Below are 13,515 nucleotides of genomic sequence, written 5' to 3' on the forward strand. Positions count from 1 at the left end.
CCGCCCTTCTCTGCTTCTGATTGGCTAGTAGTCCTTAACTAGGAACTGAGCATGTGCAACTCCCAACAAAGATCATTTAGAGACGAGATGTATCACTCCATAGCTAAAACGAAGCCTTCAACACAGGCTGAAAAGAGGAGCTGCAGCAATGTGCAGTATGACAAAAATATAACCATGTAAACCTGCTCTGGTACAACCTCTGAATGAGATTCTGAACCTGAAATTGAGCAGAATACCACCTCTTTAATATGTACATGTTGTTCTTTGTATTATCAGCATCCGGAGACCCCAGACCTGCACTAAGACTGTACAATCCTCTAAATAACCATAGTAACAGATACGGTCTCTGCATCACTTTACATTTTTTAATTTAATTTCTGTGCAAGGGACCAAGTTTTTCTTATCTGGTTTTGGGTCTGCATCAAAACTTCCCCTTTTATTTCTTCTTACACACTCTGTCGGACAGGAATTTCAAACAAATCTCTGTGGGTTTGAACAATCTGAGGCTGCACAGTATGAGTTGGCGCCCATCAGCGAGTAACCAGCTCCAGGAACAGCTCCAAAATGTAATTCTTTGTTTGTTGGTTAACGGCAGAACTTAAGTCTTTTTTGACATTTGTTGACAAGTTTTTTTAGAGATCCTGGAGCTGAAAACACAGATTTCTTAGTCACAGAGATATTGATGGTAACTTCTTGTAAATTGGCAGTCTTAACTGCAAGGCAGGAAAAAGTCAAATAGCTGCTCATTGTAACTTGCAAAGTTTTGCGTCTGTGCAACCTCGTACCTCTCTGCATGCGCAAAGACAAGTAAACTGGGATCATTGGGAAGTATTTGTTGGTGCAAACTATTTAAGGCCAATTTCTACTTCTGCGTCGAGTCTACGTCGTAGCCCACGGTGTCGTGAGCATTTATACTTCTGCACGTGTGTCAAGCCAACTAACTTCTGGTTTAGCCCTCCGCTAACATGAACCAGAAGATATTTTAACACTGTTTTGAAGAAATATTAAACGATGAAATATATTAGTGGGGGTCCTTAACTTCACTTAATTTCCTGCACTCTGGAGACATTTATAGTAGAAATATATTTGAAGAGAAACACAAAATTCAGCTGGCAGGGGACAATTTAAATTATAATGCAGTAATTAGTAGCTTGTTTTTTTTTTTTTAACTAAAGTTACTTTTTTTGGTCAATGCACATTTGTTTCTTCTATATTTAAACTGCATTGAATATTTTGTTATTGTGCAAATAAACCTTTCTCAAAACATTTGTTATTTCTTATTTTTTGTTGCAAAGCTATTGGTCAGAACATTTTTAAGAAATGCTTTCCAGAAGTGGTGGGGACATGTCTCCAGCGTCCCCAGTGTAAATGACACCTGCTAAAAATTATCCACCGTTTTACAGCTGCTGCTAGTTAGCTTGAAAGCACTGAGCACTTCCTGGAATCCGGTTTGGGTCTCGCAGTTGTTCCCGCTGAAAAGTGTAGGGAAGCGGCTGTTCTGTAGAGAGCAGCTGGACGTTAGCTTGATGTACGTTTGTCAAACCAGACAGCTAATCCTCAAACCTGAAGTCTTTTCATATATCTATGATTTTCACATGAAGCATAAATCTCATCTTCGTGTCCCTTTTTTCAACTAAGTTTAGGAGCCTCCATGCACCATGTGTTAATGAGCTCATTACTGCCCCCCTGTGGCTGTAGAGCAGAAAACATCCACTGGCACTCGACAATTGACTCTTCGCTAAGTCACGCCCCGAATACACAGCTGGCCAATCACAGCGCAGCATAGGACTCGCTCTCACTGAGATCCGACACTTTCGTGGCTGCGCTCCATTGACTCTAATGCAAAAAGAGTCGTTTTCTAGCTTTTTTTGGCTGTATTTATCTAAGATCTGTTGAAACGCTGTTCCTGGAGCATCTTGTAATAGTTAAAGTTGCTACCCAGAAAGGCTGAAAGGAGAAGTGCGATTTATTCTCTTTCCAAAACCTGAAACAAATCCAGAAAAATGTCGGCTGTGGATCCAGGAAAACAACAACACAGCAAAAAAAAAAAAAAAAAAGCTAGAAAATGACCAATGGAGCGCAGCCATGAAAGTGTCAGACCTCAGTGAGAGCGAGTCCTATACTGCGCTGTGATTGGCCAGATGCGTGTTCAGGGCGTGGCTAAGCGAAGGGTCGTTTGGTGAGACCGAAGCCCATTCCACACATACTCCAAAACAAACTTGGACACAAAGGTGAGTTTTATTTCTTCTGAGACGGGTTTTCAAACAGAAGGTTCGGAAGAGAAAAGACTTCGAGGACCAAACTGGCTGGTTTGGTCCACACATACACCTTTCTTCAAGTGTCGTGAGTGGCCACATGGGGCTAAAAAAGCCCTCGTTTCAAAAGGACTGAAGCAGTATTTTCCATCACCATGCTTGTCACTAGTCAGGACTTTGCATTGATAAGTATTTCCCTTGCACTCAAAAAGGGGTTAAATGTGTAGATCTCAACGATAAGAGAGCGTGAGAAATAAACTTGTGTTCTTCAGGTGTATACAGTCAACTGCATGCAGAGACAGTGTTTTATATAATTAACGCTCCACTCAAAAGGATGAGGCTTTATTGTTATCAGCAGGAGATTTCCCACGGATAATAAATGAAATCTGCTCTCATCCTCAGTGGGAATTGTTTCTCCTTTATTCCCGCTCCACCAGGTCCAGAATTATGGAGGCTGTCTTGTCAAATATGAATAAAATCCCTAATAATATGTCAGAGCGAATTCAGGCTCATTGAGCTGCTCTGTGGTATTTCAGTCGTCTGCACAGATTAATGTGTGATTTGATCACATGGATCGTAATAACACCGATGATAGTAAATCTGTGGCAGTGAATTTGTCTGGTTTCTGGGCGTCCGTCTCGTTAACCCGTTGAGTCCCAGCGCAGGTGCTAAATGTTGGGAGGTGAGATAAGAAGCAGCGGAGCGTCGGGCCGCTGGAGGAAGCGTGGTATTGTTGCTGAGGATGGATGACAGAAATCCCTGCTGAGCCTCCTGGATGATGACAGATACCTGCACGCACTCGGCTCAGTGGGTGTCAGCTCCCATGGTCCTTAACTGGGCTCCTGCGTGAGAGTTTAATAGAAACGACTGTAGATTTATGTCAGGGGTAACTCATGTTTTGGCAATAAAGCCAGAAAAAAACAGTTATAAGTGTAGCGAATGGCGACGGATGAAAAGTCTGGACCTCTGTTATGGATCCGTCAAAGATGATCCAGATAATAAACCATGGGTCTCCAAATCTGTCAAAAGCATAATTAATCCACGAAATATTAGCTTCAATTAAGGTAACACGGCTCAATACAGAGTACTTCAATAACAAGCTAAAAAGGAACTTAAGCTTGCAAAACTTAATTATAAGGACAAAGTTGAGAAGATGCTGAGCACAGGCAACTCACGTCCTGCATGGGAGGGTGTGGAAGCCCTGATGGGGAGGCAGTCTAAGAAGTGCCCGATTTCCTTTAATGGCATGTCAGACCTTGCCCTCTCAAATGAACTGAACACTTTTTATAATTGTTTTAATATTTATGATTTTAGTGAGGAGCTATCAGTTTTTAATAACGTTGCCCCTGGGCAGGGTAAACTCCCGGTTGACAGAAACAAGGTCCTGACACTCTTCAGAGGTAGAAAGGGAAGGAAAAGTCCCGGCCCCGACGGCATTGGAGGCCGTATATTAAAGAACTGTGCTGAACAGCTGGCAGACATTTTTTGTCTTTTGTCCTTACATCTCCAAACCGTTCCTCGCATTTGGAAATTATTGTTCCGGTGCCTAAAAATAAAGCTCCCGAGTCTCTTAACGACTTGAGGCCTGTGGCGCTCACGTCCCTCACTATGAAGACGTTAGAGAAGATCGTGAAGGACGAACTTTTGAACTCTGTCCAGGATCTACTGGATCCGTTTCAGTTTGCCTACAGACCGAACAGACCGGAGTGGAAGATGCAGCATGTACTCTTTTTAACTTGATCTATACCCAGAGTTTTGTGCGGCTGCTTTTTATTGACTTTTCTTCAGCTTTTAATTGCATCCAACCACATATTTTAGCAGGGATTTTAAAGAGTACTTTCAATATCGATCCTTGTCTTATCTTTTGGCTGATGGACTTTTTAACTAATAGGTCTTAACGCATGAGAGTGAATAGCATTTTATCCTCCACTGGTTCCCCCCAGGGCTGCGTCCTCTCCGCGATCTTTTTTATTTTATATACAAATGCATGCCAAAGCCAGCACACCAGGCGACATATTATAAAGTTTGCTGATGACTCGGTGATCGTGTCGCTGCTGAGCCACTGAGTGGTGCAAGTCATCTTTTATTAACATTAACGTGAACTAAAGAAATGCTGATTAATTTTAGAAAGAACCCCCCCCCCTTCTACCCTCATTAACGATCAAGCTATAGAAGCGGTGACGCAATACAAATATCTTGGTATTATAATCGATGACAAACTCACTTTCGAGCCACAAGTTGACGCTGTCTGTAAGAAATCACATCAACGTATGTTTTTTTATTGTAAACTTTTATGAGGATGTTTTATTGTTGTTATTGAATCTATTCTTTCTTTTGCCTTTGTGAGCTGGTTTGGGTCTCTCACGCTTAAAAACAAGCAATACATAGTTGCTATATATAGTTAAGGTGTGTGGCAAAATTTCCCACAACCCTCTGACTGACTTAAATTCGGTATACGAGACAAGGACCCTCAAGAAGGCACAGTCAGTCCTGGCTGACCCAAGTCACCTCCTGAACAGCTGCTTCATTTTGTTGCCGTCTGGCCGCAGATTCAGTCTGCCTGAATGCAGGACAAACAGACACAGAAACTCTTTTGTCCCTGCTGCTATAGGCTTTTTTAATAAGTCACTGTGAGTTGTGGACTTCTGTGTAGAATGTATTCATTTTTTGTTTCTTACTGATGTATGGCTGTTGTTTTGTATAACATGTATTATTTATGTCACATGCTGCTGCACAACGAATTACCCCCCGGGGATAATAAAGACTCCTTGAACTTGAAGTTTGAAGGAGCTACCGGCTGCTGCTTCTGCAAGCATCCCACCCCCCTTGTGAGTTCTATAAAGGTCGTGAAAGTGTTACTGAATCCGTATCATATCATCATCGAAATGCACACCAAGGTACTTGGAAGAGTTAACCTGAGTAATGGGTAAGTTGTTGATCACTACAGGCCTGGTGTCACTTGTGGGTCAAACACCATCTCTGCACGGTTTATTCATGAAACAGCAGGGGGAGGACACCACAATGTTTTTTTTCCAATTTTGGATTTCCAGTTTCCAGTTCCAGCGCCTCCTTCTATCTCCATATCTAGGTCCAAGTCCTGCCGGGGTATTTGGTGATATTTTATTTTCTTACTTTTTTAAGTGTGTGCAGTTCAGACATCTGACAGTTTGTAAATCAGATCAATTAGCACAGCAGGAAGTGTTCACCTGTGGATGTCCTTCAGGTAAAACTTACTACATTCCCAGACTGGCTGTTAGACTGTAGGACTGCAGCCTCAGGGTCAAGCTACAAATATGATACAGTATTTTCTATGATTACCAAATCACTGACTCCTTATCTATTATCCATATTGATTAAACAAGTACACCATTTTCACACAAAATTGACAGACCTCCAGCCTCTCTGCCTAGGCCTACTATATATACACACACTTCTTTAAAGCATTTGTTAATAATGTTGCTTGCAATGAAAAACTAACTGAAAATGCTTTAGGAAAGTGCAGAATATTTCTCCAGAACTGAGGAACTTAAGAGTTTAATGCTCAGAAACGTCTGGGGAGGACTCCCGGACTGCCCACTCCTATATTTCAGCGTTGAATATTACTTCAGAATAGAGTTAAAATATTATTAACACAGAATTGTGCATCATCACATCTCCTGAACCAAGTAATCTGCGCTCTTATGGGATGTGGGGTTGTTGATTGTTTTCCTCACTCACTGCTATCTTTTTTCCCCAAAACATAGATGCTCAGACTGTGTAAATGATCATGCAGCCCTTTGCTCTGGGCCAGACGTTAGTGACTGTCTTAGGAGACAGAACTTCTGGTCCAGCTGATTCTCTTGCAGTACTTCTCTGTTTATTCTCTTTTGTTAAATAAATTCTTCAAAGACAACGGTTCGTTGTAACTCAATTATTTGCTCGACCCCTCACCAGGAATACAATTTCCACCACAGAGAGCAGAGATATTTTTAGCTACTTACTCATTCAGTCGGTCCACTATTGTTTGCCACGCTTTTTCTTGCTGTTTTGATACTGTGGCCGTGTTTCTTTCTCTTTCTTAAAATATTATGTTCATCGTAAACCTTCTTCATTCGATGTTACTCACTATGTGTAAAGTATGCTGCACGCGTTTTTTTTCCATTTCAGCATCAATGAATCTGTGATCGACCGTGTGGTCTAGTGAAGAAAGCTGTTGACGCCCATTTATCTGAATTACTTACACCTGGCTTGACATAGTCGCTCCTCCTGAGCCTGTTTTGGCCTTCGTGAAACTGATAAAGCCAGGATGCACTGATCACACTAGGTCAAGCCTAGCTTTATCTCTTACGCTGGATTTCTAAATTCTGCTGTTGTGAAACAGCCCTCTGAGCAGACAGGAAACAAAGCAAGACACACCTGACATGGACAATTTCAAGATAAAACAGGAAACAGGCAGACACACAGACCAAACCCTGACACCTGCTGTTATCACAGACGTCACAACGAGTCACCGCTATTGTTGTTGCTCACCTCGTCACCAGAGCAAAAAACTACTTGGCAATGCTTCTGTCTCTGATTTAGTTCGTGATGCAGAAATAAAGGTCTCTAAAGACCCCAGACCTCCCCTGGATCAGGTTCAGATCGGATTTATTGCCAAGTTGTTTTTACACATGCAAGGAATTTGTTTTGGTGACTAGGTGCACAACAACAATAAACAAAACCTATATAAATTCACTTAAATTCCACTTCTGTATGATGAAAGCCTCAACGCTTTATGGCTGATGGCAATTGTTTCTTCCTGTAGAATATGAGTTAACAGTTTGAGTCCAGTATGGAGGCTGTTACAGGTGCTCTGTTGTTTTGTTTCTATAATACCTTACCCTGTATGCCCTTTTAAAACGATATGCCCTGCAGCCACGTCCTTAACTACTCGCCCGTCCCTGTCAATACGGTTTTTAGACACCAGTGTCTTTTGTTGAGATCCTGAATTCTTTTGGGCTGAGCTGACGTAAGAAAGTTCGATAAATTAGTGAACGATTAGGACAAGAAACTATAGTCGGGCCATCGGGAGCTCCGGGTCGCTCTGTGGGCCGCTTGAGAGCCTAAACAAGATTCTGCACCAGCCCACATCCTCGACATGCTCAACACCAGTTCAGCTGTTAGTTGAGGATCTGCAGCTGAAGCCGTAAGACATAAGACAATATGGACAGCAAGGTAGGCTATTTAGCAACGTGTTCATCTTTTCATAAAGTCATGAACTTTCTTACTTAACAATGAAAATTGTTGAGCGAGAGAGAGTGAATATGGACGTGGTATGAAACCTTTCTGTGAACCTATGTTCATTGTAGGTCTCAACAACATAAGCCCCACACACAACTTTCTTCATTTATTAGAAAGATTTTATATTTATTTCTCCCATCAACTTGGAGACAAAGTCAGAGTGAGTCGGAGAGTCTGTCTGCAAGAAACATGTTCTACATCATTTATCCTCATTTCTATTCAGTCACATGTGAGGCTGCTCATTTCTATGTTTAGTCCAAATAGACGTCAATAAAACATGGTAAACACGTAGCCTAAGGAGTCGGACAAGTCACTAAACTGCACTAAAGTCTCTAATGAAAATAAAGCCTGCACATCCAGCAGAGTCTCATACTGCATCTGATGAAAGCAGCCGGCGGCTCTGTGAGTAAAATCAGCTCCAAAATGAATGAAAGCTGCTGCGCTACAAAAAAATCGTTGGATTGATATGATGGAACTCATTGATTAATCGGTGACGAGTGATGTGACTTGCAAATAAAATGTATGCAGTAGTGTTAAATGATATCAGAAGAGGAAATAAACTGAAAGCCTAAAAATGAGCTAAAGTTACATCATTTCAACTTCCCTTAAACATTTAGCCTGATCATATTCTGGCTTATGCAATGACAAATTCACAATCAATAAATCTAAATGCAGATAATATCAGCATTGTGCCAGTAGAAATGATCCTGTGCCTCTGAGCGGGACATACAGTAACCTGTAATTATTCATGTGCAGGTGTTTGTTAAACAGGTAACAGAGAATCATGCTGCTCTGATTGTTAACTGTGAGACTTTATTAGTACCAACACAATGCACATGTGTGCAGACACAAACTCCATCAAACGTCTCCACAGCTTTCAGAGCCGACTGATCCAGCTGTGATCAGCTGCCGCCGTCATCAGAAACTGACCTCGCTTCACATGACGCTTTGGAGGAAAGGACGTCTCTTGTCTTCTCAGCTGATTTATTCCCTCAGTAAACTCTTTCCTGATGAGTTTATGGTCTCAGTCGCTTCAAGTCTTCTTCAACACAGCATGATGTTCATTTAGTAAATTATGGTCCCATTTAGAGGAACAGAGACCAGAAAGCAGGGGAGGCTTTAGGGCGGGGCTACAAGGTGATTGACAAGTCTCTACCATGACAACTTGTTAATCAGGATAGAGGCGACTCGTATCTGCTCGGCTGTTAAATTTTCTGGTAAGTACATTAGTACAAATTAATATCACAGCTAATGTGAATTACAGATGCACATTGTTAACCAAGCTTGCTAGCGCCACCCTCTCTTCCAAATATGGTCAAGTTCAGTGCCTGAAATTCAACAAACTCAAGGCTTCAAAATGGTACTCCACAAACCAACGTCATTTTATAGACTGACCTTCTGTTAGCACCCCTAACTGTGACTGACTGCCAGCGTCCCTGAAGTATGGTTATGATTTTTGACAAGCACCTAATTTGAAACGTACTGAGGCCTTAAAGCAGTTGTGGCTGAATGTGAGCAAACCCCTCTCTCTGATGTAAAGCCTGAAACCAGAAGGACGGAGGCTGTGGTAGCAGCGTGTTAACACCCATGCTTTGAAAACGACCTTACCTTGGCCCGGAGCACAGTGCAGTGCAGCTCACTGGAGCTCTGCTCGTATCGCAGCTCAAACTCAAGGGTTCCCAGAGCAGCTGAGGAAATAACACAAGAGGAGAAAGACAATCATCATAACTAATGAAAAAATAACATGATATGCAACCATCGCATCAGCGGACAGAAAAATGACACTGTTGAAAATCTGTCAGAATAAATTGAAAGCATGCAAGAGAACAGAGAAACATCTCAGGGACACCATGCGTTCAGAAGATGGAAATCCAATTTAGTGGAGCAGCACCTGTCACATGAATCTGAACACAGCACATCACATGTCAACACGGAAAATCCTCTTAAAAGGAGAGCAAACACATTTGTCAGGGCTTGTTATACCCATGCATACATACTGCGGAGAAAGGTACAAACATGTTCATACTAGAAACACACGCAACATGGTGTTCTTCCATTGCAGTTATATAAGATGGTACATAAAGCATATGATTCACAGGGATTACAACAAAAATGTATTTTAGGCATCAGCTCTCTTACATACCAACAAACCGCTGCTTACACAACATACTGTATTGTTATGCTAAACTGTAAGCTGCTCTGCGGTTTTTCAACCAATGCTGAAAACAAACAGCTGGAATCTTGCACCTTCCTGGTTAAATTCTGATGACCTCAAACCGGCCGATCTGTTACCATTTCCTGTTGGAAAGTCAATCCATCGACTACAAACGACCATGTAAAGCATGGAGCACATAAAATGACCGTGAAGAGACACAAAATAACTACAAAGGGACAACTACAAAGAGATGACTACAAAAGGATGACCAAAAAGAGATGTACAATGACTATAGAGATGCACCATGACTAGAAAGAGACAAAAACGACTACAAAGTGACAAACAAACAGGGATGACCACAAAAAAGGCATGACCACATGGAGACGACCACAAAAAAGAGATGCAAAATGACTAGAATGACAAAAATGACTACACAGGGACGATTACAAAAAACAGATGCACAACGACTTCAGGGATGCAAAATGACTATAAAAGAGACAAAAACGACCACAAATAGACGACTATGCAGAGAGACAACCACAAAAAAATTATGGAAATTGATTAATAATAACAGATGCCCAGACGACTACACAGAGATGATTACAAAGAGACAACCACATGGGGATATCTACAAATTCATGACCACAAAAAAGGGATGCAAAATGAATTACAAAAAGAGATGCAAAATGACTTCAGGGATGCAAAATGACTAGAAAGAGACAAAAATGACTAGAAAGAGACACAGGGATGACCACAAAGAGACGACCACATGGAGATATCTACAAATTCACGACCACAAAAAAGGGATGCAAAATGAATTACAAAAAGAGATGCAAAATGACTTCAGGGATGCAAAATGACTAGAAAGAGACAAAAATGACTAGAAAGAGACACAGGGATGACCACAAAGAGACGACCACATGGAGATATCTACAAATTCACGACCACAAAAAAGGGATGCAAAATGAATTACAAAAAGAGATGCAAAATGACTTCAGGGATGCAAAATGACTAGAAAGAGACAAAAATGACTAGAAAGAGACACAGGGATGACCACAAAGAGACGACCACATGGAGATATCTACAAATTCACGACCACAAAAAAGGGATGCAAAATGAATTACAAAAAGAGATGCAAAATGACTTCAGGGATGCAAAATGACTAGAAAGAGACAAAAATGACTAGAAAGAGACACAGGGATGACCACAAAGAGACGACCACATGGAGATATCTACAAATTCACGACCACAAAAAAGGGATGCAAAATGAATTACAAAAAGAGATGCAAAATGACTTCAGGGATGCAAAATGACTAGAAAGAGACAAAAATGACTAGAAAGAGATACAGGGACGACCACAAAGAGACGACCACATGGGGAAATACAGAAATGCAAAATGACTAGAAAGAGATAAGAATGACCACAAAGAGACAACCACATGGAGATGACCACAAAAAAAAAGAAGAAAAAAAAAGGCACAAAAAAACAACAAATCATTCACAAAAAGACAAAAAATGACCAAAGGAGACGTGTTGTTGGTGGTTATCTGGTGTCTCTCAGTCTGGGGCTCTTGCTGTTATGTTGGGGGGTGGGGGCCCTTTATATATCTGTGCTCAGGGGCTCATTGTCTCAATAATCCATCCGTGGCTGCACTAGTTTTCGGTTCCCAGAGAGGATTTCTGGAAAGATGAAACAGGTTCCTGTTATTTCTTCTCTATAGCTGAATTAAATTAAGTGGGTATCAGAATCACAGCTGCTGTCTGAGAGTCACTCAGATCATTTGCATTTTATTTCTACAACACTGGCTCTGCATCAGAAGCAGCACATCAGCAGCAGCTTTACTCCTGCTCCCGTCTCTACAGTCTGCTGAGACCCACAAAGGACATAAAAAGATGTTTGGGGTTGCAGTTATGCAGTGGAGGAAAGTATCTAAGTACAGGGCATTTACTCGAGGACCGTCCTTAATTATATTCCTGAGGCATTTTCATTTTATGTTACTTTATATTTCTACTCTACTACATTTCACCAGAAAATATTGTTCTCCTTTACTACATTGGCTAAATATGTATATGGTTTCTAGGTCCAGCTTGAGCAGCTGCAGCAGTGAAATGCTGCCGTTACGTTGATGCTTCAGAATTAACAATCTAATAGGATCAGATATCAGCCACAGGAGACATGATCTGAAGAGCTTTGGCTTGGCGCTGTTGTCTTCTGTTACTATATTCTGTATGTCTAACACACCAAGCAATAGTTGGACTGTGTAGTACGCACCAGGTCTGCACCTAATGTATTTAGTGTCACATACTATGTATTTTTTGTGTACTATTCCTGATCAATATCGCAATATCACATTTTTTCAAAGTCGTGCACCCCCAGTACTTTGTGACTCGCGTCTGTGAACAGCTCCGATGTGTTAGCGAATTGCTGAAACAGAGTTATCGTCATCACGCAGGTTTGATATGTTAGAAATGTGTTGAAACTGAGTTGTAAGAGTTTGATGAAGTTCTAAGGAAGTGCTCATAGGTGTCATTTACGCTGGGGACGTAAAGGTTTTCTGAAAAATATCTTGCAACATGAAATGTGTAAATAACAAATAAAATTTATTTGAGAGAGGTTTATTTGCACCATAATAAAACATGTAATGCAATTTAAATTTAGAAGAAACAAATGTGTGTTGTCCAAGAAAGTAACTTAAGCAACAAAAAAGCTACTGATTACTGCATTATATTTCATTATATTTTTATATTTTGAATTTGTGTTTCCCTCCATATAAATAAAGACATTTTCACCATAAATTAGTGCTGAAAATGTCTCCAGAATGTAGGAAATTAAGAGGTTAAAGCTCAAAATCTTCTGGACCCCAGACCCCCCACTCATATTTCAGCATCAAATATTTCCTCAAAATAGTGTTAAAATATCTCCACGTCTTGTTATCGTGACCAAAGTCTTTCTTCACACCCCTAATCTCTGACCTTTTGTCCCCACCACTTTTCAACAGAGTGTGACGCCCTTGGAAGCCCTGAATATCTAGCAGTATCTCCGCAAGGATTAAAGGACTTATGTCTCAGCAGGACCTGGAAAAACTTATCCATGCATTTATCTTCAGTCGACTTGACTACTGTAACAGCGTCCTTACAGGGCTCCCTAAGAAATCCATCAGACAGCTGCAGCTGATTCAGAACGCTGCTGCTCGAGTCCTCACTAAGACCAAAAAGTGGATCACATCACTCCAGTTCTGAGGTCTTTACATTGGCTTCCTGTATGTCAAAGAATTGATTTCAAAATCCTGCTGTTAGTTTATAAAGCACTAAATGGTTTAGGGCCAAAATACATTTCTGATCTTCTGCTTCGTTACGAACCATCCAGACCTCTCAGGTCGTCTGGGATCAGGTCTGCTTTCTGTCCCCAGAGTCAAAACTAAACAAGGAGAAGCAGCGTTCAGTTATTATGCTCTGTATATCTGGAACAAACTCCCAGATAACTGCAGGTCAGCTGAAACAGCCAGTTCTTTAAAAATTAAGACTGAAGACTTTTCTTTTTACCACTGCTTTTAATTAAATATTTAAGATTTTTCTTTTTATTGATAACTTACACTGCACTGTAACTTTTACTGTTCTGTTTTGTTTTTCTTTGTTTTTAGCTTTTCAAAATTGCTTTTATCCATTTAACTCTTTTAACCCTGATTGTAACACTGTAACTTTTATTATATATTTGTTGCTTTTAAACTTTTTTACATTTCCCTGTTGCTTTTACGTTTTATGTAAAGCACTTTGAATTACCTTGTTGTTAAAATGTGCTATACATATAAACTTGCCTTGCCTTGCCATTGTCGTGTTGTTTCCCTGT

General features: G+C 40.8%; 2 protein-coding genes across 2 annotated transcripts in view; both read right to left on the reverse strand.

Annotated features, from left to right (window-relative positions):
* The window catches only part of LOC123962225 (double C2-like domain-containing protein alpha), a 33,549-nt gene extending 27,154 nt beyond the window's left edge, over positions 1-6,395 (reverse strand). Inside the window, exon 1 of the mRNA XM_046038256.1 lies at positions 6,236-6,395. The gene's annotated coding sequence lies outside the window, so the exon portion shown is untranslated. The remainder of the gene's footprint in view (positions 1-6,235) is intronic.
* Positions 1-13,515, reverse strand: part of LOC123967434 (trafficking regulator of GLUT4 1) — a 344,338-nt gene that overhangs the window by 87,313 nt on the left and 243,510 nt on the right. The gene's annotated exons all lie outside the window — the stretch shown is intronic.

The sequence above is a fragment of the Micropterus dolomieu genome, linkage group LG02, assembly GCF_021292245.1.
Source record: "Micropterus dolomieu isolate WLL.071019.BEF.003 ecotype Adirondacks linkage group LG02, ASM2129224v1, whole genome shotgun sequence".
Classification (NCBI taxonomy): Eukaryota; Metazoa; Chordata; class Actinopteri; order Centrarchiformes; family Centrarchidae; genus Micropterus; species Micropterus dolomieu.